At 38.8% G+C, this 22,827-nt stretch overlaps 1 long non-coding RNA gene and 1 pseudogene across 1 annotated transcript; one reads left to right on the plus strand and one right to left on the minus strand.

Moving 5' to 3' along the window:
- Positions 1-10,969: 10,969 nt before the first annotated feature.
- LOC148155661 (uncharacterized) lies at positions 10,970-12,590 on the minus strand. The gene is made up of 2 exons (XR_015765002.1): positions 12,147-12,590; positions 10,970-11,614 (listed from the first exon to the last, which is right to left on the minus strand). It is a non-coding gene; the product is annotated as an uncharacterized LOC148155661 (long non-coding RNA).
- A 2,041-nt stretch (positions 12,591-14,631) lies between these two features.
- On the plus strand, positions 14,632-16,031 carry LOC148155662 (uncharacterized; annotated as a pseudogene).
- Positions 16,032-22,827: the final 6,796 nt, after the last annotated feature.

The raw sequence follows: 22,827 nt of genomic DNA on the forward strand, positions 1-22,827 counted from the left end.
CTGACCCAGACCTCAAGGAGGGGGGAGGGAAGAAGGGATGAGAGGGGATAAAGAGGGGAAGGTTGGGAGGAGAGGCTGGGTGGGGGGAGGTTTGGGAGGGAGTAGGGGGAGATGAGGAGGTGATGAGGGCTGCAACAAACTGCCCAGATTGCACACAATGGTAAATAAACGTTGAATTATAGTTAGAATGGTTGATTTTTGGTTGAGGTCGACAACTGACGGTGGATCAACCATCAAACAACCACCAGCCCTAGCCAAGTAACCAATGTTTAAACTGTGTCATTGAATCAATGTTGTTTTGTGGTTGAAATCTAATGAATGAAATGCTGATGTCTGATCAACGTCTGATCAATGTTGAATCAATCTCAGCTGTTTTGCCACACCCCTTCCCCTCCTCTTCTCCTCATCAGCGCTCTGGGTCAAAGCATTTTATTAGTGAGTGGGGGTTATCACATTTTAAATTAACCACTGTAGAGGATAGTGGGTGATGATTAATTTCTGTACATTTTCTTACTTTTTCATAAAAAGTCCTACTGACCGTTTGTGTGTGATATATTGACACAAAAACATCTACAACTTACTACAAGGAGTGGAGCGGTCCACACCTGCTATTTACATGAGTGGGATGTCCCAAACACACAGCCACTTCGCTGTTGGCTTGTTGGCAAAAGATGTTAATTCAATGTTGAATTGCCATCATGTGCAATCTGGGTACAGAACGGAATCACAACTCAATGTTGTCACACATAGTGCTTAAGTTAAAACATGATTAACCCTCACCTAAAATGGGTTGTGCTGTGATGGCACAGGGGTTAAGCACAACCCACATATGGATATGGATTTAAGATAAACAAAAAATATATTTTTGAATAAGTACTACTCAAAACTCAAGTGGCAGTTTCATTTTTTTTTTTTTTAATTCTATGCCTTGCATGCATACGACATAACTGCTTCTTTGTGATTGTAAATGTGTGTGCATAGTAATTATCAAAGATTTTCCAGTCTATTGGTCTTGCTGACAGGATGACCATGTCTTTTATTGGGCCACGTTTTATGCCCTGCATCCAAAAGAACACAACATTTCTGTAAAAATCTACCGTAACTAAAATTCATAGAACAAAATGGCCATTTACATTGAGTTACCGTTGTCCTCGGTTTTTGCCACATCTGCTCAGTATCTGTGCAACTTAGGACCAGAGGAACTGCTGAAACATTCAACTGAGAGTTGTGGGCCGTCTGATATAACAGAGCTGCCATGTGACTGCACAAGGCTGAGCCTGCCACACAGGGGCACTGACATCCCTGTAATTCCACCGGCTTTTTTATCCCTCTGCACCATTTGTGCACTATACCAAATATTTGTTGGGAGAACAAAATGTACTAGTTCCAAGTACTATTAGAAAAATACAACCATAAGTTATTTTTGTGTTTACAGGCTTGATATTATTTGTGTGATTATTAATAAGTGGTCGCCTTACACTCAACGAATGAGGCTTCTGGCTTTTCCTCATGGACCTGAAGCACTCCGCCCTAACTGTCACGTCTCCTGCCTCCTTGTTTGAGACTGAGATTAACATTGGGAGAAATATGACATCACACAAACACTTGACATTTACAAATAACCTTTGTAAAAGACTGGCTTTGTTAGCTGTGTTAGACATATACAAGGCGCTGGGAGAACTTAAAAAAAAGATTCACTTACCTTATAAAACTGGACACATTCAACTTGGACCCCTTGTCGGTTTTAGAAGTTGGAGCTGTTGAGGTCATTTGAATAATCCTATAAACGTCGTTAATCGTTTTTATGGGCAGGTCTTGCAGGGACCGAGTGAAAAACACCATTGCTCCTGTTAAGAAAATACATTTAAATATGCTAGTTTTAGAACTTAACATGTCTTGATTGAAATAGCCTAATTATAGTTTTGAAATCAGTAACTTATTCTGGCCTATTGACCTTTATGTTACTTGTAGTTACAGCAGATGGTTTGCTAAGATCTTTTGAACTGCCCTTTATCTGTGTGGGAAACAATCAGGAAAAGTTCCAGCTTTTCACACAGATCCGTAAAAAGCCATAAAACAGCAGGAGTTCAGCAGAGTCTCTGCTCTCACTTCGTTTAAACAAAAGGGGACAGATCAGGAGTGGATCTAGAAAAATATTTATGGGGTGGAAAGAGGGGGGCAGGGATTTTTTCAGTGGTTTCAGTATATATATATGTATATATATATATATATATATATATATATATACATATATATATACACACACACACACACACACGAAATATTGTTTTTAACTTGCATTGTTTCAAAATGAGCTTCATGTAGCACGAGGCTTAAATGCAATTCCTTACTGTAGTATAGTTAATTATTTTTATGTCTTTCATACTCCTGCTAATTGATATGCATTACTGGTCTGGACAGAGCCTATTGGTCGCTATGTGATTCATTGTGTCCAGAAAACCATTTTATCCCAAACAGGACAAGGAGAAATCTGTCACGAAAATATTAGTAGCGCCATCATTTGGTGTTAAATATATCTATTAAATACGACTTAAAATAAAGATTAGAAAACTGATGTTTGATCAGTTCTCCATGATACATAAACAGTTTAGTTTCTGTTAGTTCTGTCAAGATGCAAGAAGGGGCACATTTCTATTTATATTGGTCAATCGTTTTATTTTAAATATGCTGTAGGAGCCGTAGTTTGACGATTGTTATAAATATCACCACGTTTTGCGAACACAGGGGATTAGATCAGTTTTTGTTGCTTGTTTTTAGGAATTGCAGCAGCTGCAGTGCGCCACAATAAAGGTACAATAAAGCTGATGAACAGGTGAAGAACTAAACTAGACAGAACCACTTCTGATTGTTTGCCAAGCCAAACAGCCAATAAAAGTTCCACCAAGCCACTACTGAGGCACTGGGGTCAAGTTTCTCGACACGGGCAAAAGAAGGTTCAATTTCCAAACTTATTGATTGTTCTTGGTGATTTATTTTCCTCATTCACCAAACAATTACAGAGATCAAACTTTCATTTGTTCTCATGCTACCGCTCTTGCTCTGGTAAAAACCATTCCGCCTCTTCTCGCTCTGTATGTTGGTATTTCGCACGACCCGTTGCCATGGCAACCGACAAACAACAGCTCAACGAGCAGAGATCACCGATCAGGGGAATCAACACCAAAAAGCAAACATTTCCCACACAAAAAAGTAGCAAAAGCACTAAAACAGAACATCCAGTCTGTTACATTATGTTGTCAGGCTTAATGTCTATATTGTGATTATTAATAAGTTTTCGCCTGACTTAAACAGCTGCTCTACTGATGACTTGGTGGGCGGGTTGACCTGTTTTAGTGCTAACGGAACCAAAACACACCGAACTGCGCAGCACATGCTAAGGCTATCAAAGTCAATACCAGGCTAACAGTTAGGCTAGTATAACTGACCCACTGCTCACTTGTTCAATGTTTTCTTTAAATTAAAACGTTTTCCTCACCTGTGAAATCTGAAGCCCTTATTACCATTATATATGGTTGACTTAACTGCTAAACATTGCGTCCATTGTTTTGATTCTTTGCGTGATTGTAGTGGTTTCCTGACCACCGATATTCCTGACTCAATGGACAGCAATGGCACATTTGTGACTTACGATAAATCACGTAATGTCCAAGTCCTGTAATATTTATCCATCAATGCTGCTGCCTCGCGCTCTGTCCTGCTCTCGCACTTCCCGCTACTTAGCAGTGGGTGTCAGGTTACATTGTGCTGCATTCAATGTTGTCGGAAAAAAAGAGTTTAATGCTCTTAATGTCCGATTTTCCATAACTATTTATTGAATTCATTGTCGCTAGCTCGGGTGGCAACAGGGGTGACAAGGCTCTCGTTTGGGGTGGCGACTGCCACCCCATGCCTCCCCAGTAGATCCGCCCCTGGGACAGATGGCCTTAGACCGTGACTTGCAGGAAGTTTAAAAAGGGTCAGAGATAGCTTCTGGTTGGATGAGCAAAGGTACGCCTTATTTGAATAAATTAAAGACAAGAATACGCCTTTACTATAAAACTATCTACACAGGAGTAACAAATCAGATTTGCTCTCGCAATTCTCCAAAGATTTCAACCAGGCCAATCAGCGAACAGAAGTTGTGAATGATGACGTTGATTTTTTTTTTTTTTTGCGCTGTTGCAGGATTGTAGTCAGCCTGTAGTTAATGGTTATTTACAGCACAGGCAATTTTCTATATTCTTCATAGTGCCAAACTGGCATGTTCCATATGTCATGGACAAATGTTAGTGATTGAGTAAAATTTAAAACATCAACAGAGTCCAAGAAACCATTGTTTCTTGGTAGCCGAGAACCCAGAATCTCTGGACGAAGCAAACCGAAGAACAAGGGACTATGGAGTCTATGCTGAAATGGGTTGGGGTTGTTGTGGCAGCCAAAGGGGGGTCCAACACAATGTTAAGAAGATGGTCATAATGTTACATCTAATTGGTATGTATTTGTTGATTTATTATGCTTTTAGAAATGTCTGATCAAACTTTCAAAGTGCAGGATCCAAGGCTAAAATTAAATCTTGATTAACTATTTCCTAATTGTCTAAACATAGAACAAATATTGGGAATTACTACCACTCAGATTTTTTAATTTACTCAAGTTTTCTTTGTCTGATATTGAAATTTATGATGATCTGAAACATTGAAGAGTGACCAAAAAAAAGTAAAGAGCAGAAGAATTCTACAAGTACACAAATGCTTTTATCATCACTGAATGCATAATAGATTGACAATATAGTCATTTCGTTAGTCAGAGAACATCTTACCTTAAAAGTGTTTTAAAATTGACCATTTGCACCAACGGTTGTGCTGGTGGACCAAATTTGTTCTATTCTTCAATGGCAGTCAAAGTCAATTGTAACAAAATAATTCCAAGAGCAAAATATTGCCAACAGAGTATATTTCAGAAACATCTCCGCTTTAAAATCTTGCTATTAAACAGTGAACCATGCTCTTAGTTATTCTGACCTGAATCCATGTGTCATCTGACTACTTTCTTTATAAGTAGAACCATTTTGGTTAAATGGAAAGCAGTATCTGACCTAGTTCTGGAAGAAACTTAATGAGCTGTTGCTTGTCCTTGTAAAAAAAAAAAAACCTATGGAAACATGTTAACATATTCTTTTCACATCATGCTGGTGATGCATGTGAAAAACCAGAAGATGCAGTTTAAAATGTCATGTCACTTAGGAATTTATTGCCAACAAAGAATGGCATGACCATAAATCTGGTGGAAGACTTCATAATGAGTAGTCTGAGATTTTCAAACTAACATGTTATAGCTAAGGGTGATGAGTTCCTGCCAACACCAATTTTAAGCAGAAACTAGAGCACAATTTGTTCTCTTGTTTTCAGCCATTTTTTTACTTATTAAACTGTAACTAAGAAGAATATGATACTTGTCAGGTTTTGGATATTATAAATAAGGGAAATTTTCCGCCACCGCAGCAAGCCACTAGTCCAATTGAGGCCCAGTACAATGGCGGTTTCTGATATAGGTGACATGGGCAACTGCGACATCTTCTCAACCAGATAATCTTAATGTCAACAGTGCTTAATGAAAAACACTCCTGCGTCCCCACATGACAAAACAAGCGAATGGTGTGTGCAGGTTGGAGTCTATGTATGTCTCTCCTCATCTCATCTTGTTGAAGGGTGTGACCAGCAGGTGTGTTCTCTGTTCAAGACTAATGACAAGGAGCTGAAAGAGGAGCAGATTCTCCATGAGGCAAATGCCAGATTGTTTAGCCTTCTTGTGGTAATCAGGCGAACTTTCTTCAGTGTCTTAGCCTTTCTTGAAGATGCTTACCTTTGCTAAGATTCTTTCCACAGCAGGATTTCCCCCAGAAAACCTGCTAATTCCGGTGGTGGAGGCGCTAGGGCAGGCCGTCGGATATCTTTGAGAAGATATCTTTGATTTGTTCCAGATCAAAATACCTGCTCCTCAAAAACTCTTGATTGTTATAATTAGCTTGACCTTCTCTGACTTAGGGGTAAAGTAATAAAGTTCTTCATTTTGGTCATATTTTTAAAAATATTTTATTTTAGTTTTGCAAAGCCCTCATATGATGTAGATCTTATCCAAGTAATTTCCCCTTTGGTGTAAAGGTGCTGAGTGCAGTGACCTGTCAGGGAACTGGGGTGTTGTGTTTTCTCTATGGCTCTCTCCAAACACTCCCAGCTGGTAGCCACCAGAGGGCGCCAAGGTGAACCAGTTGCAGGTTGAGGGCTAATTCCCTGATGGTGTGGTTGCACACCTGCAACTCCCCAAACCTCATTACATCCTGGATATAAGGAGCTGGTTGCCTGTCACTCTTTGCCTAAGTGCTAACTCATGTAGTAACGTCAAGCCCTTCTCGTGCATAGTGCCCTTCTTCCTGCATAGTGTCCGGTGTGAACAACATAAAGCCCCAGTGTAACTCCTTGTGTTTCCCCTCCAAGGTCTCCCTGAACACCTCCTAGGATCTACTAGTAAAACCTTAATAAGGACCAGAACCAGCCATAAACCTCAGTTGGTTTCTCATTAGGGGTGCACCGATTTATCGGTCAGCTGATTTATCGGTGCAGATTTCCTTAATTTTGGGAGATCTGTGACTGGCTGATTTTTTTTTCATATGAAGCCGATCTTATTCACCAATCCTAGCTAGCTTGGCAAAGGTCTAAGGATCAACCACTGTCCTCTTTTGCTCTCTGGTGAGAAGGGTTTGACTGACAGACCGGCCCACGAAGTTATGTCTTGGTATCCGCCAAAATTGGAATCGGCAGGCTAAGCTTTTAAAAAGATCATTGATTGGCCAGAAAACTCCAATCGGTGCACCCCTAATTCTCATGACTGGTAGCTTCAAGCTCCATCATCATCATTGTTGTACTACGTGTCTGCCCTCCAAAAGTCCTTCTCCAGTCACCATCAGGTTCTCTGGCTACCTGACTATGACTAGTTGACCTCAAAACTCACCCTTCCCTGATGGACTTCCCTATTGGGTTTCCATAGTTACGAGTGATGTCAGCACACACGAGGCCGCTATCTCGTGTGGCCTAACTCTAACCCTACCCTAGGCTATGATTTATTTATTGTAGATTTATTTATGTAGGACATGCAAGTCCATGTTCTACATTTCCTCTGGTTGCCTTCATCTGCTCCATTTATTCATGATTTCTTCCAGAAGTCATGGTTCCAGATCACCACCTTTGCACATTTTTTTCACTTTGTAAATAAACACTTTTAAGTCTTTTCATCACTGAGTGTTTTTCTGCATGTGGGTCAGAAGCTTCAACAAAGACATGGCATGAATGTGACTTTGTGATTAGATTCATTAATTAATATTAAGATAATTGAGTTTTATTTCAAAATCCATCCATCCATTTTCTATACACCCTTGTCCCTAATGGGGTCGGGAGGGTTGCTGGTGCCTATCTCCTATATCCAGAATTTATGCTTTTGTTTCAGGAGTTTTCCTTATTAATTCATCATTAAAACAGATGTGCAATAAATAAGTGCTTGTGCCCTCCCACCCCCCTTTTAAAGTCATTTTTAATTTACTGTAGAAGTTGTTTGTTATTGTGTACTTTTAATGTTACAATCGCAGAGTAAAGGAAGACATAAAAACTTCATGCTTCATTTTTTTGTCTTTAAATATGTAAAGCACCTGGAAAAGCCCTGTTGCTGAAATGTGCTATACAAATAAAATTTGATTGATTGATTGATTGATGCCCCTCTCTCTGATAGAATGGTAATAAGAGGGAGAATGGAAGAAGGTCACACTGTGGTAAACGTTTCAGGCTGAACATTAAATTCTAATGTAAAAAGAAAGATTATTGTTATTATTGTTGCAGTAGAAAATGTGAGGCATGTTAAATCAAAGTCAAAAGTCAAACCACAGATTTACCCTCTTTTTCTGTCCTCCCCCCTCTGCACTTGTGTGCAACTGTATCCAGACCCTTATTTAAAATTTAAAGCCCTCTCGCTATCCACACACACACACACACACACACACACGCCTTGAACTGAGCTCCAGGCCATTTTTCACAGTGAGCTATATCTCCTCACACTCTTCCAGTCTGGATGTGCTCCCTCTACCCCACCTACCATCCTCCTCCTTTTCAGCTTCCTTCTTGCATCATATCCCTCCTCTCCCACATGCTTCTCCCTCACCGGCTCCAATATGTTCCTGTGTTGCCTTCATCTTCTTTCTTTAACGCACATGTCTCCATATGACCACTGCCTTGCTGAGCATGGAAATTCCCATATGGAAAAGCTGATGCAACAATGGCATGATGCCTATGTTCATGATTCTCCACTGAAGACCTGCTGATGTTATTGGTCAGTAACTGGTGCAAATTCTTCTTCTTCTGTGGAACCTAAACTGACTTGGAACTAAAGTTCTGCAAAAGGAAGCTGCAAATCCTTTGACCAAACAAAACGGGTGAAGAATATTGGAATGTAGAGTCCTTGACTAAAGTTATAATGGCAGTTCAGCTGTTTTGCATTTTGTCACAACTTTTTTTGTATTTCATGTAGATTTTATGCAACAACGTAGCACATGATGTAGTATAGCACATGTTCTAGTATCATGTGGAATGAAAAGATATTTGCTTTTAATGCAAATATCTTTTACAGACACATGGAGCCATTTTATGTTACTTTCAGTTATAAAAATGCTATACACAATCCTTAAAAGAAATTTGGTTAACACTTTATTTGAAGGGGGGTGAATAAGACTGTCATGACACTGTCATAAGGGTCATTGACATATAAGGATTTCCACAGAGCTAAATTAAAAATGTTAAAAATATTTACATCCATTTCAATTACTAGAATATTTGAAATGTTGTGCATACAGAAATCATAATTTCACATTCAAATTAGACCTTTTCAAGGCTTTTTTATCAATATGATTTGGTTGTGGTCTTAAAAAATGTCATGTGGTGCGACCGTGATTCATCTAAAAATAAGGTATTTTCCATGATATACTAAACATTTGTTTTATAAGTTTCCATTTATTTAAGGTTTTTAGAAACAAAGTTTTTAATTTTATTTTTATTTTTCTGGCAATTATGACAGTTTTCACCCCCCAAAAACCTGCCAAATTCCATTTGTAATTGATTTGACCAATATTTTTCTTCACCATTTCATCAAAATGTGTTAAAAAAATAAATAAGTACCAGTCACTTAAGGATACTGTATTAGTGTTTAATTTTTATCTTCCAGATACTAGATATTCTATTTTGAATTCAATAAATGTACTTTTTTAATCGGTCGCACCACATGACTTATGGTCGCACCACATGATTTATACAATAAACGTAGGCCAGGAAACTGGTCAAAATCCTTTTAAAACATGAAAATATAATTGCATTAATTTATAGTACATTACAAAATAACAACACAAATAGAACACACCAATTTAATTTGCCTAAAAATTAACGTAGTAATCAACTTTGTAGTAAACCTTTCAAACACATCCCTCATTAAATCAGAATGTACTGGGCATTGCTTTAATTTCCTAATTTTATATAAAAAAAATGAAAAGACATTTTCAATCTCCCAAATGTAAGTACATTAATGAAAATATAATAATTCAGTTTAAGTTTAACCATTTTAAACAGAACCATGTATGATAAGTAATGGTTTCAAAACATAAAAATTTAATGCACTTAAAAACCATCATGTTACTCTTGGGTACAGACGCTCCGATTAAGTTTTTTCCTGCCGATTCTGATCACCCATGAGGGCTGATCACTGCCAATCACCATTACTGATCACATGGATTGACTGTTAATTTTTGGCTCTAGGTATAAATGGCACCATGTGATCTGAAAAAATGGAACCATTTTGCCAGATCAATCGGACCGGTGGGACCATCGGTGGCCGATTGATCAGCACAGCACTGCTCCTGGGTACTTTAATGCCCAAGTGAACCAAGGAAAATGCTTATTTTCAGGCAGTTTTTAGAACCAGGCATTTTGTGAACTTTGCCCAGTCTTGGCTGTTCAACTTGGAACTCTATGAGGTTTTCCTGGTTCAGGTTCTGATTAGCATGTGACCATGTGACCAAGTTCTTGTCATCAGACATGTCGCATGGTGCTGACTTCATCTTCTTCTCTCACATCTTGAAGTGCCTGGGCCATATATGGTACTTCATCATAGCTCAGTTTGATGACAGTGGAATCTAGTAAAATAGATAAAAACAATAAATGACAAAATACATGCTATAACTATTCCCGTAATGTTACATGTTCCATTATATTTTTATCATACAATACAATGCAAAACAATAATAAAACTGTACAAAAACCTATTCTGGAAATAATAATACAAAGTATTGTTTTTGCATTTGAGTCTTGAAATCAAAAATAAAAGCACAGAAACTCCTTTTCAAAAACATAAATGTATCATTACAACGGTCGCACCACATGACATTTGGTCGCACCAAATGATATTTTCATGTTCAGTCATTATTAACCGGCAAATAATTTGCCTCCTTAAAAAAACAACCTAGCTTCAAACATAAGGCAAATATAACATTTATAATCAAAACAGAAAATAGTAGGTATATTTAAATATTAATAGTTTTTTGGTGGTCGCACCACATGACACCCAAATATGGCAACTGCATACCTACTGCTAAAAGTGACACTTTTTCTGAAATTTAAGAAAAATAAACAAACCTGTTTGCTGTATCCAGTGATTCTTGTCAGACTGTTGGATGATTCAACCTCCTGTTTTTGACTGGATTTCAAAATTTAAGTCCAAAAATGGGAATTTCTTGTTGGTCGCACCACATGATATTTTGTTAAATGACATTTTCGGACAAAGTTTGTTTAAATGTTATAATGGAATTATAACTAAAAATGCTTTGAAAATTTGTACAGGATGAAGAAAAGACTTTGAAAATCATGCCAAACAGGAAAGAAAATATATTTGAACAGATTTAATGTAATTTTAAAGACATTTTTGAAACAGTAATTGAGTTTGGACAGTCGCACCGCATGACATTTTGACCCTTCAAAGACCCCAAAAATAGCCAAAAAAGAACAGCTTTTGAAATGTTCAATAAAGTGTTTATGTGGGAGATATATTACATATTTATGGTTTCTTTTTATGAGTTTAAACCTTTTTTTAACTGTAAAAAGTAGAGCCGGACAAAAAAATTGGGCGTCACGTCTTTGAGCCATAAACATGACGTAACACCTGTCATGAAGATCAATAAGTCTTCATGAATATTTATGACTGTTGTCATAAAGTGTCATTCGGTAAATTATGACACTTTTAATACAAAGTTGACATTATTGAAAATGTCTTTGTTATGACAACTTGTCATTAATCTAGACAAAATTGTCTTTGTTATGACATTAACCAAGAAATCATGATCTGACATAAATTTGTCATAATAGTAGTCATAATGATTTAATTACACTAACAAAAGATTTGACAAAACAATAATTAATATTTCCACTCCCTGCAATAGTTAATCATGGTGAAAGCCTTTTCATGAATTCAAACTTGGTGAATCTCTTCTGGACATTCTCATAGTTGGTGATGACTCAATTCATTGTGGTCACTTAAAAAAGAACAAAAACAAAAAACAATGTCATTTCTTTAAATACCATTTATTTAAATACCATTCCCTTGCTGCACACTGTCAGAATGGTAGACTGGCAGACAAATGTCTAGTTAACATGACTCGTTGTTATGAAGTGCAATACAATTATTTCTTAACACAAGTAGCATAATAACTAAAGCTGAACAAAATTATTCTGATCAAATATTTGTCTGGCAGAAGTTCAGACAGACTGCCACTGTTATTCGAATGCATCATTTAACATATAGTTTTAGGCACATGAATGCATCTTTTTACTTAATAAGCATTCTAAATTATTTCTAACCAGATACTCTAACTTATGGTTGTTTGCAAGAAGCTTATTAATAAATAAATTGATTTAACACAAGTTTTTAGTTGTCTAAGACATAGCTTTTTAACTCAACTGGTGAATGTTGATTCATGCTCCCCCTTCCACACTTACCTGGTCCTTCCCACCCACACAAGGTGTGAATATTCACAAGGTGAAAATATTAACACAAAAACGACTTACCTAATTTTCTTGGGGAATATTTCATCTGCTTCTTTCTCTTTGGTCAAACAGAAACTTCTTTCTCTGGTGGCTGGTCCTCATTATCATCCTCCACACTCGTAGCATGTCTTCATTAGCCAACTTTGTCCTCCCCACCATGTGTCCTTAGGCTAGCCTGGGTCTTCATGTGGCTAAAGTTGCCAAAGCAAAGAACACAAACTCTGTGTCACATCAGCCAAGTTGCTAAATAATGCACATGAAGGATAACTTTGACTAATATATTAGCTTTTAATTTGCTAGATTAAAATTGGAGGGGGAAAAACAATTTGCCTGTCTTTAAAATATGTTTAATATTAAAGGCTAACGTTACAGTAATGGAGTTTAATAACTTTAGCTAACATTAACTTACAGCAAGGTAGGATTGGCTTGAATTGCTCATAGCTAACATTACAGAGAAAGAGAACATAGTCAATGTTATTTTCTCAAAGAAAATGTAAAGTTAATAAGACACATACCTCATATGTATTAGGTGACAAACTTCGGCTTCTTTTTAAACAGGAGGTCTGGCCGTTATAACTTGTGTTAGGTTTGCGACGCAATATGGAAGATTTCTTCTTCACCAACAAACTGCACGCCTGTTCGTGCACTGCTGCCTCTCACTGGTGGAGATGGTGTATTGCACTACTTAACCAACCTACCCCACACACGTAAAACTTGAATCATTTGCCACAGTCCTCTACCTTTGCCTCAGTCCTTGTACGTACAAGGGTTAAAACAGCCTTAAATGTTTCAAATGCTAAGTTCATAAGTGCTTTGTAGACATCTTGCTGTAAAACTTTATGATCGATTAAATTAAGAAAATTAAGACTAAACAACATGGCAGAGCTTTGTAATATTACTACATAAAGCTAATTTTTAAAGTTTAATCAGTAATACTTTTACAACAAATATATGTCAGATCATGATGTCTTGATTAATGACAAGTTGTCATAGCAGACATTTTCAATATGTCAACTTTGTATTAAAAGTGTCATGATTTACCATATGACACTTTATGACAACAGTCATAAATATTCATGAAGACTTATTGATGTTCATGACAGATGTTATGTCATGTTTATGACAGTGTCATGACAGTCTTATTCACCCCCCTTCAAATAAAGTGTTACTGAAATTTGACTTTGCAATTTAATGCCTTGAAATTGTGCCTCTGTCTCTTTAAGAATCTTCTGCTCTTACTAACACTCTGCCTTCGAGACATCATCTCAACAATCTGCCTTTAACAATTCTTGCCCACGTTGGCCTCGTTTGCATGATGAGCTCAGCGGATGCACAGTTCCACTAGGTGGCTGCTGATTGCTGCTGCTGCCGCTAGTCTGTAGGAGCAGAGTGAGGGAGTTGCTGCTCTGTGAGGAGGAGGCTTGGCTTGGGGAATGCAGCTCTGAGGAGAAGCTCAGTGTAAGCACGGGTTGCCATGGGAGATTAAAGGATTTCTAAAACATGCATGAAAGAATCAAAGCAACAGTAAAAAAAAAAAGAGTCAATTTTACATAATAATGTCCCTCTGATATCTGAGGAATGGATTTGGACTTTGTCCAACACGTGACTGAGCTTTTACCTAAATCAAAGCTCATGTTCATGCATGCTTCTCATTTTACATGTGGATCTTAAAAGAGAACTTCCCAGTCTCAAGTCTTCTTCTTCTTCTTCCTCTTCTTCGTGTGAGAGGAGGGTGAGTGGAAGAGTGGAAGAAGAGTGAGAGAGTGAGTGGTTGTATATTCTATATCAGGGGTCCCCAAAGTCGGTCCTCGAGGGGCGGCATCCTCCATGTTTTAGTTCTCTTCCTGGTGGTAGTAACAACCTTTCTTCTTCTTCTTTTGATTTTTATTGGCGGCTGGCATCCAACTTAAGGTCCATTTACCGTCACCTACCAGACTGGAGTGTGGTCATCAGAGATCTCAGAGGGAATTTAACATATCTCAATGATGTGTACGATGTGCAAATTCACATCTTAACACGTTCATTACATACATGTATGAATGCATGAGCATGCACTGGCATACACACACATACTTACATATATTCTAAATACGATTAATTAACCGAGTGTTATTTAAGAACCTAAATAAGAGATTTCTAACATAATTTGATTTATTATCTAAAAGATTTATCATAGACAGTCCTATATTCTTTCTGCTTAGTAATGACTTTCAAAGCTATAACAACCTTTTCAGCATGTCAATGTTCTTCTTAGGCCTCTAATGAGCCATCATTTGATCCAAATGCGTTAGGGAGAGACCTAAAACATGCAGGATGCCGGCCCTCCAGGACCCACTTTGGGCACCACTGTTCTATATCTTTGGCTTTTTTCTTGCTGTTTTTTCACTGTGTTTATTTTACTTGTTTAATTGTGATTTTGTGTTAGTTTGTCACGTTTTAAGATGCTTTTGTTTGGGTTCGGGTGTGGCCGTCAGGCGTGCCTGGCTGGCCGGCGTCTGACGACATCATGGTGGTTTGTGCTGGGGCTTTCTCCACGCTGACACGGAAGAACGGCGTCAAGGTGGGCGCTGGTTCTCCATGCAGCGTGGAGGAAGTTTGTTTGGCTGTAGAGGAGGTGATCGGTCATGGGTCTATCAAGTGGGCAGCTCGAATGAACGGAGATGTCGTCTTGTTTGTTGAGAAGGTCGACCAAGCTCAACAGTTGGTGGAGTCTGGCCTTTCTGTTGACGGCTTGTTTTTGCAAGTTTCACTGCTCACATTACCGGCGACTAAGGCAACTCTGTCAAACGTGCCTCCATTTATTAGTGATTAGTTTCTCATTAAAGAACTGTCAAGACACGGTAAACTGGTGTCACCGATAAAAAAAAGTTTCTTCGGCAGGTAAATCACCTTTGCTTAACCCTTGTATGTGGAAACGGGGTCCAACTGACCCCACACACATAAAACTTGTATCATTTGCCATAGTCCTCTACGTTTGCCTCAGTCCTCGGACGCACGAGGGTTAAACATGTTGTCTCTCACAGGAGACAACTATTTCTGATATTAAATCGACGTGACAAGGAACTTAACCTGCATTTTCATGTTAGATTAGGCGAGTTTGATTATGTACTTTTTGCAACATCTTCTAGTGAGATTGCCGTTGCGGGAGAACCCGCGGTGGCTGCGGTAGTGATGGAAGAGCCAACTACAGATGAACTGGTAGAAGGTATTGTTGAGGGATCAGTAGTGGACTGTGAGGAAGCTTTGGAAATGTGTGTGTGTGTGTGTGTGTGTGTGTGTGTGTGTGTGTGTGTGTGTGTGTGTGTGTGTGTGTGTGTGTGGAAAAGGATGGGAGCTTGGTGTTGTTTGATGGTGAGGGTGAAAGTGAAGTCGGGGACAGAGGCGGTGTGCAGGGAGGCCAGGAGGGGGTGAAGGGTGATGAGGAGCATTTAGTGTGTAGGGATCAGGAAAGAGAAGGAGAGGTGGACGGATAGAATAAGGGACAGAACAGTATAGAGTCGGTTTTTGGAACTGGGGTGGAGGGAGAGACCGGTGAGGCAGAGGAGGTGATGGAGTTGGAGGCTTCAGCCCCGATAAAGAGGCGAAGCAAACGGAGAAATGTTGTGACTGCTGTACAGGCCAGCAAGCTGACTGCAGAGAGAAAAGAGGTGGTTCTTTGATACCAGCGAGATATCTGTGTCACAATCGAGCATAAAAGAACCTAGATTCCCTGCAGAATCTTTTTAAACTTTCTTAGAACAAACTAAAGGATTCAGAGGCGTAAAAATCGAAAGTTATTTTCCTAATTTGAGAATGTTTTATTTCTCAGCAAGATATCATATTAGGAACAAAGAGATGTCAGGTTTTACAGTTCCAGAAGTTTATAGATTAAAGAAAATAATGTCCAAAGTCAGAAAACAATTTTGATTTAAATGATGCACAGTAGCACTTAATTTTTTTTATATAGGTTTTTGATATATAGTTTTTAGCTTCTTACCCAATATGGATTCTTTTAAAATAGCATCTTTGGATCTTAACGGGGTGAGGGCGGCTGAAAAACGAGCTTTGATTTATCAAACACTGAACCAAAAGAAAATTGATGTAATTTACCTGCAAGAAACACAGAGTGATCATTTAATAGAGACAGACTGGGGCAGAGAGTGGAGGGGGGAGGTCATTTTAAGCCACAGCACCTCCCAGAGTGCAGGGGTGGGCTTCCTCTTTTCTAGAGCTTTCACCCCAAACTCTACAGAAGTTGAACATGTCTTTCAGGGGAGGTGTCTTTTAGTCAAGGCAAAGTTTGATCATTTTAGCATAGTTTTTATCAATATTTATGCTCCTATCACCAATGCAGAGAAAAAACTTTTTTTTTTTTTGAGAAAATTGGGGAACGGTTGGGTGATTGTGGGTCTGAGGACTATGTTTTCATCGGTGGGGATTTTAATTGTACTGAAAATGAGTTTTTAGACCGTAATCATGCAGAGCCGCATCCAGCGGCCCAACATGCTCTGCGGCGGCTGGTCTCGTCTCATGGCCTGGTGGATGTATGGAGGAGGATGCATGCAGACTCCAGGCAGTATACATGGTCCCACATTAAGGAAAACAGAATCTCTTAGGCTCGTCTTGATCGTTTTTATTGTTTTAAACACCATTTTAATGTGTTTAAAATATGCCACATTTTACCGGTGGCCTTTACAGATCACTAGTTGCTTTTAGGTACTGTTTTTATCAGAAGTATTTTACCTAGAAATGCTTACTAGCATTTTAGCTCAACTTTAACTTATGATCAAGGTTTTAAAGAGGTTTTAAATAATTTTTGGACTGGTTTTAGACAGAGAAAGACTGATTTTAGTTGTCTGAGACAGTGGTGGGACCATGGAAAAGTACAAATAAAACTGCTGAGTCAGCAGCACACTCTGAATGTCACCCGTGACATTACCAGATCTGTCAGAGATCTGGAGATAAATATCATGGAATTAGAACCACTTAGTGAATCCACAGGAAATCGAGAGCATATTGAAGCTCTCAAATCTAAAAGGCTAGATTTAGCAAACCTGCTGGAAAACAAAGTCCACGGCGCATTGGTCAGGTCCCAGATCCAGAACATCACAGAGATGGATGTTCCTTCTAGCTTTTTTTTTCTTTCAGCTTGGAGAGGAAGCACTGGCAGAGGAAGCTGATCCACTCTTTGCTGTTGGACACAGGGCAACAACTGAGTGAACCAGGTGAGGTCAGGAGGAGGGCTGTGAAGTTTTACCGTTCTCTGTTCAACAGCGAATACAAAGAGAACAAGGAACGGTTCCGGGAGTTCTGCAACGAACTACCCCAGGTCTCCGAGGAGACCAGCTCTGAGCTTCAGGAACTCCACACAGTCCTCCTCAGTATGCAGGGCCAGAAGTCCCTGGGCGTTGACGGGTTCACGGTCGAGTTCTACAAGGCCTAGGACATTCTGGCCACAGACCTGCTCGACGTCTACAATGAAAGTCTGCTCACTGGTTCACTCCCTCATTCCTGCTGCAGGGCGGCATGCTGCACCATCAAGAACTGGTGCCCTGTCTCCCTCCTCTGCACGGATTACAAGATCCTCTCCAAGGCCCTGACCACTAGGCTGGGGAAAGCTATGGAGCAGGTCATCCACCAGGATCAGAGCTATTGCGTCCCCAGCAGGTCTCTGGTAGATAACATCTACCTGATTCGGGATGTTTTGGAGGTCTCCGGTTCATTGGGTTTACAAACTGGCTTGATTTCATTAGATCAAGAAAAGGCATTTGACCACGGCTTCCTCTGGAAAACCATGAGGGTGTTTGGGTTCAGTGAGGACCTTATTGCCGAGATCCAGGTTCTGTACAGTGACATTGAGAGTGTGCTGAAGATCAACGGTAGCCTGTGTGCTCCTTTTAGGGTTTGTAGAGGCATTTGACAGGGCTGCGCGCTCTCGGGGATGCTCTACACACTCTCCCTGGGACCCCTCCTCCAGAAAATACGCTCGAGTGTTTATGGTCTGGTTTTATCTGGTTTTAAGAATAACATGGTTTGATCTACCTACAAGATGTCAGTATTTTAACCAAGATCACAGAAAAGTTTTCTGTCTTGTCTGCTGTGAGGGTGAACTGGGGAAAGAGTGATGCTGTGGCTCTAGGCCAGGTTGAGGCTGGAGTTTTGCTTCCACAGAGCCACTGGGAACATGGGAGATGTCATGCAGCTGTTATTTAACAAGCACCTTATTTAATTATTTTTAAGCTTGTCCTGATGTGAATATCTTGTGTTTTTAATTGTATTATGTGCACTTTGTTATTGTAAATAAATGTTTTGCTAAATTCTTCTTCTAATAATGATACATTTTTATTTGTATGGCGGTTTTCTAGGTACTCAAAGACATTTTATAGGAATCCTGTCATATCCAGGGCTGTCGGTGTGTGTCAGGCAGGTGTAGCTCCAGCTGCAGCCCATCACCAGGATCAGGACATGCACACAGGAAACCAGCTCCAGAAGGTTCTGTCACATTTTGTGGTATCCTGACCTTAGCTGGTTGTTTCTCAGTCTGAACCTGGTTCCTATCCTGGTCTCCAGATCCCTCCCTCCTGGTCTGATCTTGCACTTGTAGTTCAGTTTTGTTTTCATCTGACCAGATCACCTTCTTCCATGTGAAGTTTTTTCATTATAGTACAAAAATGCATACACAAAAACAAAATAAAATCATAGGACATCACTTCACCAAACTAATCGATCACATTAGTGTTGAAACAATTTATAAAGTACTGCCAAGTTGAATCATTAAAAAGAAAAAACATTTCCCCTTCAATCAATATTTAATTTTCTCCCGTTTTAAATATCCCAAAATATCTTTCATTACAGCTAAGTGGGAGGAATCATTCTCTGTGCCATTAAAGTCACAAAACGGATCATGTTGTCCTGCATTCATCCCTCAGCCAAAACTGAGTCTGGTTTGATGTGTTTCTTCAAAATTTTGGAAAAGGTTTGAAAAATAGTATTCCAATATTTTATAATATACAGACAATTCCAAAACATATATGCTGGTCAGGGCGATCCTGGTGTGCATGACAGGAGGAACAACAGAGGGAGACATCTTTGATAATTACAGCTTAGGTAAATGAAATCTGTGTAGAACCTTGAATTGCAAGAAACCAAGACCAAAACAAACATGGAAGTAGATGGAACATATTCTCAGGTTTAAGATCGTTGGCCGTCTGTAATAATCACTCCTAGATCTTCCTACCAAACCTTTTTCAGATGGTTTCATGTGATAACCAATTATGGATCGTTGTTAAGTTCTTTTTACTGGATCAAACAGAAGTATTGTCTCCATAGAACAGGATGGGGCCGTTCTGTCTAAATCTGTAAGTATTTTAAAAATGTCTTTACTTTCCAGATTAAACTTGTTTTGTAATTGTTGAAATGTGGGAAAAACATTTTCAATAAACTTATCTTTTATATATTGAATTGCTTTATGGTTCCACTGCTGATTAAATGATATATTCAGGACTGATGTTTGGTTATTTACCAATGTTTGTCCCTCCATAATGTTTTATTTTTGTGTCCAGATTTGAACAGATTGAGAGAAGATTCTTTGGATTCTTAATAATAATAATAATAATAATAATAATAATAATAATAATAATAATAATAATGCTTATTAAAAGGAGGGATAACAGCTTCCATCTTCTGCCAACCAGGCCTGCAGTGGACGTCCAGAACAGCATTTAGCAAACATTACACATCCAAAACACAGTAATCCCATTCCACCCTGACCAGGGGATCTTTGCAAAATGTTGTTTTCTTTTTGCTATTCTTGGTGTTTTTATTTTCCATTCATAATATGTTTTAAGATAGTCTAGGTTGCTAAAAAATTGCCTCAGTTATCCAGATTTGGGTCACACTGGCACAATTCTTCCACGTTTCCCAAGACCTGTGGTATTTTCAAAACACTGGCTTTCTTGTCTTCAAGAAAAAACAGGTTTGTTTAGAGAATAGTTCTTCTGTTTGGATCTCTTCAGCTCCTCCAGAGTTGCTACAGGCAAATTCTCCTCTTTAATCTAAAATGCATAGAAATTTGTGGTTAAAATGTAACAAAATGTAAAAATAAATACATAAAGTTCAGGGCATATAAATACTTTTAAAAAGCCACTGTAGCCGGACCTGCTGCTCACTTCTGTAACCAAATTTGGACTGGTAAGGAAAATGTGCGAGGGAGGAATAGGGTTTTTTTTCTTGTCAAGACCTTAAAAGTGAGTTGTAGGAAATTTTTTATTCTTTTCCAGTGAACCAAAACAAACAGAGATGTGTTTTAGCAGCAGGATTGGCTTTTGGAGGCGAGGTGAGAGCGGCAACATGATCAGAAGACAACAACTGATCCCCAGCAGGCAACGACCATGTTGAGTCAGGGCCACTAAAACTACTGCGCTGAGACCTGGAACAGAAATTAGAGGTGCTTATTACCAACTTATTTTTTATACAATTAAATGAGTGTTTTAATTTTCAGACATGTTTTCTGAGTTAGAGAATTATAGCTCACGCCAGGGGGTGTTCAATTTTCTCTGTACTCACTGTAAGGAAATAGAGAATATGCCAGAGACTTATTTATCTCCTCGAAAAGCAAAGCTATACATACATTTCCTCAGTATTTGCCTTTAAACTGTATGACTTGGGTCAGATCTTTTTGCTTTCCTTTTAGATTTTGCTTCCATATTTCCACATGTTTTTTCATCATGAGTTTATGGCATCATAAACTAGATGCCATAAACTGGTTTATGAGCTGCAACTGTTTTGCTGTTTGCAGCCAGTCACACTTGCATGTAACTGCACAGATGAATGCTGCACCTTCACATATCTGGAAATTGTTTGAAGGATGAAGCGACTGGAGCAGCTCTACAATCCATCCATCCATTTCCTAACACCCTTGTCCCTAGTGGGGTCGGGAGGCTGGTGCCTCTCCAGCTAACGTTCCGGGCGAGAGGTGGGGTCACCCTGGACAGGTCGCCAGTCTGTCACAGGGCAACACAGAGACATACTGGACAAATACCATGCACACACACACTCACACACACTCACACCTAGGGAGAATTTAGAGAAACCAATTAACCTGACAGTCATGTTTTTGGACTGTGGGAGGAAACATGCAGAGCAACAGTTCTACCAGCTGCGCCACTGTGCAGCCCTGCTCTACAATCCTCCTCCTGATATCTTGATGGATTTATTTTTGACTTTCCCATCATGTCAAACCAGAAAGCAGTGAGTTCGTGGTGTGGCTTTAAACATCAACAGTTATTATTTAAAAACACCTGTCTGATAAGAGATCAGTCCTGCATTCACATTATCTGAACAGCGAGATGCTACACATTGATGGAATGAACACAGATTACTTATTTAAAATGGTTTATTTACTAAATGAATTCAGCTTTACAGTTAGAACATTTTACTTAACCAACTTGCTAAGCTAGTGACACCCAACTAAACTCACTAAGAAAAAGATAAAATGATTAACTAAAAACTACTAAAAATGAAAACAGTAAAAAAATATTTCAATAGAACCCATAGAAAGAGTGTACTTTCTTTTAACCTCAAGCATCTGTTCAGGAATTTTAATAACTTGATATGGAAGTACTAACTAATTAGTAAGCACATTTGATGTATTTGACATTTTTTATTACAGCATATTAGACAGCACATTCTTAGAAATCAGGAGACAGTGCACTAATAAAATCTGTTGGAAAGCTGTTGAGAAGCAATACAATTTTTCTCTAACATTCTTTTTAGTTTTAGAGAGTGTAAATTAGCCTTTTAGTTGTGGGGTTGAAATGTTTATCTTGTGTGTCTTTTGTGGCAGCCATCTTGAGCCCATGCTAAAGAGGAGGCCCCACCCCAAACCCAGCTGTGATAAGAGCTGCAGTTTGATTGGTTGAAGTTAAAATAATGAAAAGATTAAAATGATTTGTAAATTGTGCATTTGCATACATAAAATGTTTGCATTATATTTTATAATTGATAAATAAGTGTTCACATTGTGTATGTGAAAGTTAACTTCCTTTCCTCCCAGTTAGCTGCTCCCCACTCTGGAAGGCTGAGGTGATTGGCCCATGTAAATTGAGAAGGCGGGGTTTAACCAGTAAATAGGTGAAATGCTGGATGTAGCAGGAGGACTGATGGAAGGAGGGCTGCCATTTTCCCAATCTTCTGTGTTACATCAGACTCAATAAATACCCAGATAGCACAGAATGATTGAAACAACATTGAATCAACGTTGAACGCTGACATTGAAACAACATTGAAAGTGGTTGGTGACTTGTATGTGAATCAACGTTAGGGTTTCAACCATAACTGACATAACAATGTTGATTCAACCATCATCTGTATGTCAACTTGTATGCATATTTGTGTTGATAGTACATTGAATCAGTTATGAATCAATGTTGATTCTACATTATATCAATGTTGAGTCAACCATCATCTGAACGTGGATCTGCATGCAGATTTGTGTTGATTCTACATTGAATCAATGTTGATTCAACACTCATTTGACTGTGGATGTACATGCAGATTTGGGTTGTTTTTATATTGAATGAAAGCTAAGGATTTATGTACATTTTACGTCTGATAGGTCTACATCATAACATGCCACTAAAAGTTTCTTCACTGGTGTTAAACACTGTATTATTGGCAGATGATGCGTAAACTGTGTACAAAAGTTTAAAAATGACAACATGGG

This window comes from Poecilia mexicana, unplaced genomic scaffold (assembly GCF_051168715.1).
Source record: "Poecilia mexicana isolate PSO_F unplaced genomic scaffold, ASM5116871v1 scaffold_13, whole genome shotgun sequence".
NCBI classification, from domain to species: Eukaryota; Metazoa; Chordata; class Actinopteri; order Cyprinodontiformes; family Poeciliidae; genus Poecilia; species Poecilia mexicana.